A 4,766-nucleotide genomic window follows, 5' to 3' on the forward strand; every position below is an offset into this window, starting at 1 on the left:
GGTCTGTCTCCTTGCCTCCTGCTTCCTATTTCCCTCTAAATCCAGAGCCCAAAGCCGCCCTTCCAGGAGGCACACTTTGGCACTGCGTTTTGAGGTGAGGAGTGTGTGGGCAGGGATGTGCCTGGGTGCAGCCCTAGCCTGGATTGGGAGCAGTGGAATGTCACTGGGAGTGCTGGGGTGAGCGCTGCTGAAAGCATTACAGCCCCACTCCCCCAGGCCTGAGGTTTTGGGATGCTGCTCCACTCACCATGGTGCTTGTGGCTGAGGGCTCTGTTAAAGAAGGAGCTACTTTGTGTTTAGGAAATGCTTCTCCTCCATGGATCTTGGAGCGCTCAACTGCTGAGCCATGCTGCTGTGGGACAGAACTCTCAAGGTCAGGTTGGATGGGGCTTGGAGCAACCTGGCCTAGTGGAAGGTGTCCCATGCTTGAGAAAATGTGCATCCTATTGAGCTGTCTCTTGTGTTTTTGTTTCTAGGGATAGTGGTACACGGAAACTAGGCTTCAGCACCTACTTTGGATTGAGAAAATCTACAAAATAAACATGCAGGAGGATCAGCTTTGTGGAAAATGGTGCAGCTCAGGTACCCACGTGCTTAAGTCAGCTCACCCCAGGTAGGTGAAGTGGAGGAGAGTGTCAGAATGGGGATGTGATCAGTTTTTAAAAGGTGAGTGAGTCTGTGCAGGACTTGTGTTGGGACTGTGTGCTGGAATCTCTGCCTGCAGTGATCCAAGGTTTTATTCCAGGGTGGATCACAGGCCCTCCTCTGCTGTTTTTCGGGTCTGGCAGGTCTGCTCACTCAGGCACGGAGCAGAGACCCTCCCTCCATCCCTCCTGTACTTGTATTTAACTTATGGATTTTATTGTTCCAATAACTTTTATCTAAATGTGTTTTTGGGGGAGGGAGGAAGGAGATAAGGAGGGAGGAGGCTGAGGAAGGAATGTGCTTTTGGACTCTGCTAAGCCTCCATCTTATCGCTGGGCCTTGCCGTGGGGTTTTGGCATTCGGGATCCCAGGGGAGGACTCCAGTGGGAAGTGGCTGAAAGGGCCGTGGTTGATGTGAAACACTGGTGGGAGGAAACCTGAGGAAGGCCCATGCAGAGCATCCCCCTTCCTGTTTGGTACTGATCTTGTGTCCTCTGCCAGCTTATCTGTTGGCAAGGAGGGACCTGCCTTGGTTTCAAGCAGGAAGAACTGGAACAGAGGTGTAGAAAGGCTGAGGGAGAAGAGCTCAGCTTGGCACAGGGAGAGATGGATGTCTCGGTGTGTTTCTGGTTTTACCCTCACCTGTACAGCCAGTATTTGGGCACATGGAGTATTGATGTCAGCGAGGTGGGCAAGAGTCCCTGGTTCTTCCACCTTCTGGACCTTGTCTGGCAGGTCTCCAGGCCTGGGATGGCAGGAGGAAAGGTCCCCTGAGTCTGTGCTCTGTGTAACTTCTCACTCCCAGGTGAGTTTGGGAGCAGCGTGTGCATCGCTGGCTCCGAGGTGGAGGCAGGAGAGAAGGGAATATGGAGAAGAGCAGCCAAATTGCTTCAACTCCCAGAGGCTTTGTTTGTGGCCATAGGATGTAGCTGACACTTTGCAAGGTGCTAATTTTGGGGTTGGTACTTCCCAGCCCCAGAGGTGGCCTCTCCCCAGGGTGCATGTGAGCGAGGCTTCTGACCATGGGGAAAGGTGGAAAGTCTTGGGAAGGACCAGAAGGAGAGGAGAAATTATGGTGTCAGGGCATTTGGTAAGCCATAGCCTCTGTTCAGTCCCCGTGATCCAGCCCTTTTTTTTGCTTTCTGGTTGGCATCAGAGTGGACTCCAGAGTCACATTCCCATTTCACTGTGCTTGAATTTGGTTTTGGTGTGGTGGTGAAGGTTTGCATGGAGAGGGAGAGCCACAGTGAGTGGAGAAGAGGAGAAAAAGGATGAGCTTTCTCTCTCCTAGGAAGTACAAATGGATGGAGCAGTATTTCTGAACAAACAAGTCTCTCATCCCTGTCTCCTGGAAGCTGCATTATCAGAGCACCATCATTGTCCTCTCTTCTCCTTCCTACTCCCCCCCCCCCCCGATGAGCAGGAATTAAAAATACAACTAATAAAACCCTTTTACTTTCTCCAGCAGGAGAAAAAAAAAAAGAAAGCAAAGCAGCCTTGAAAATGCTAAAGGACATAAAGGGCATTCATGAAAGGGTTGGATGGTGGTTATTGCAGCAGGGGGAAAAACATTATTTCACTGTGCAGATAAAAGGAAGTGGAAAAGCAGCATATTTATAGCTGGGGAGCCTGGATTCCTTGTTAAGCTGCTATTATCAAATTAATGTCAAAATGCATCAAACAGGCACGAGTGTTCTGGGCCCCTTATGCAAAGTGCTTGCAAATTGGTTACAAATACATTTGTTTACAGGGGACGAGGCAGGAGCGAGCTAATTAGTCATTGTAGCAGGGCTGTTTTCTATCCTTTTTTTCTATTTTTTTTAACATTTTTTTGGCAATTACACAAACAAGCTGTTTTGAAGTATAAATACGTGCTGCATTACAGCCCCTTTTAATGGGAATCAAATAGGAATTGTGGGTGCAGAGGGCTTGACGTGAGCATTGTTGCCTCTCCTCCCTGGACACTGCAGCCCGTGCTGGGCACTCGGCTCCGGGATGTGGTGTGGAAATCTGCAGGAGAGCATCAGCAGGGTGAGGTGTGGGTGGAAAGGGAACAGCTTGTGGGTTTGGGTCATCCAAGGGGGTTGATAACCCCTCATAGGGGGCACAGTGCCAGGATGGGAGTGGCTGTAGCTGCTCCAGCTCACTGAGCACTTTGGATGCCATGAGGCTGCAGCTGCATCCCCTGCTGGGGATTGGCCACTTGGGTATGGGACCTGTGGAGGTTTCAGTCGCCCACCAGTATTATGGGAATTCCCTTTGGGCCTGGGATATTTTGAGGTGCTTTGGCTGTAAGCAGCAGCTGCCAGCTCAGGGTATGAAGTACTTTGTGCACAGCTACTGGATACCAACATTGTTTTGGGGGATGCTTGGACATACAGAGCATCCCATGGTTGGGTGACAACATCCACTGTGTGTGAAGAAAGGAGTCTGGTGTTCCCCCAGGTGAACGTGTCTTCGGGGCTTCTTTAACCAAACCACAGGCTGTGCCTCCCAAACCTGTTAATGAGGAAGGGAAGCAGGAAATCTTATCTGATCTTCAGTGTGGGAATGGTTGGAGAATTTGGTTGGGGGGCAGATGGAAACTTTCCGCTGCCCTGCATCTTAATGCATCCCGTTCTGGGATTAAATCACACCTCTGCCACTCAGGGAAGCTGCTAATTGAATCTGCTCTGATGGGAGAAAGGATGAAGCCAAGAGGCATTTACTACCATTAGTATTATTTTTAATTTACTAAGAAAGAGAAAGGAGAGAGGAAGGAACACACTGTTGTCCCTCTCGTGCTGGAGGCCCCGATGTTTCTTGGCAGAAGGTGCAAACAGCCCCGTGGCTGCTTCTCCGTTTGGATTTGTTTGTGGTAAATCTGCCCTTCAGGCTGGAATAACCCTTCTGAGCAGGTCCTGTGCTACCAGAGGTGCTGGGAACATTGAGTTTAATGCCATCATAAAACCCTGCTGTGGTTTCCATTCCCTCGGGGGGGGCAGTGACCGTGCAGGATGGTCGTGCTCAGCACGGCTTTCGTGCCAGCAAAGCCAGGGGTGAATCAGGTCCTGCCGTGAATGGAGCTGGATGGCATCCTGGGGTCCCTCTGGGATCAGAGCTTTCCTCTCAGAAGCCCATGGCTTGGTGCAGTGAAGGGATGTGAGCCCGCTGAGCTCCCCAAGCCCGGTTCATGAGGGTAGTTGATGATGAAGAGGTATTTTGTGTCTCCAGCCTCATGGTGTGCAGATGTTGGGTGCAGCACATCACTAAGCTTATCTGGGTGGGGACAGCATAGAAGAAAATCTTCTTGGAGGACCAAGAGCAGTAGGAGAGGGAAGGGCTTTCCCTCGCCTCCTGCAGGATCTCTGATGTTTGCTCCAGGTTTTATTCTTGTAAAACTCAGGGTATCATTTCTCTGCACCTTGGACCTGATTTTCAGCGCTGCCTTCAAACTCCGAACCTCTCGTTACCATTTCTTGTCCCGTTGACTTTGGCAGGCTCATTGACCCACTCCATTGGGATCAGAGTGTATGATTTTGAGGAATGTTCCCATTTCCAGCGTAATCCTACCCCTGCCCTACGAGCTCTGCAGGAGCACAGCTCAGCTGGTCAGCAAATGTGTGAGCAGCCCATTGCAATCAGGCTTTAACTCACGCCCAGTTGTTCTAATCAGAACGTGTCTCTCTTCATTTATAGCAGGGCTCTGGCTCCGGTTTGACTGTCACCTCTGGTGATTGTTGGTGACCGTGGCATGGGAATGGATCCTGCTGTGGTTTGAGCTGTGAGTGTTTCATGCCTGCTTTTCTTGTGCAGGAGTGTGCCAGCATCTCTTTGCTCTGATGGTCAGAAGCAGACCTCCAATTCCCCCCCTCTGTAAGTCACACTGCTTTGTACCCTTTCCCTTGGAGAAGGCTGTGGAGCCCAATGGTTTTGTCTTGGTGGGATGGGACAATGGGGCACAGACCTAGGCTTGATTTTCTTCTGCACTGTTAATTAGTGTAGTGAAGGCACAGCCTTTCTTGGGGTGACCACTGGCATTGTGTGGGGCAGTGACTTCCAGCTTCCTGGTGACCCCTTCAGTTTCCAAATGTGCCCGAAGCACACAAGGACCTTCCGTGGTGTGTTCTTGGACATGTTTC

This window comes from Neopelma chrysocephalum, unplaced genomic scaffold, assembly GCF_003984885.1.
Source record: "Neopelma chrysocephalum unplaced genomic scaffold, ASM398488v2 Primary Assembly neopelma1_65, whole genome shotgun sequence".
Lineage (NCBI taxonomy): Eukaryota > Metazoa > Chordata > Aves > Passeriformes > Pipridae > Neopelma > Neopelma chrysocephalum.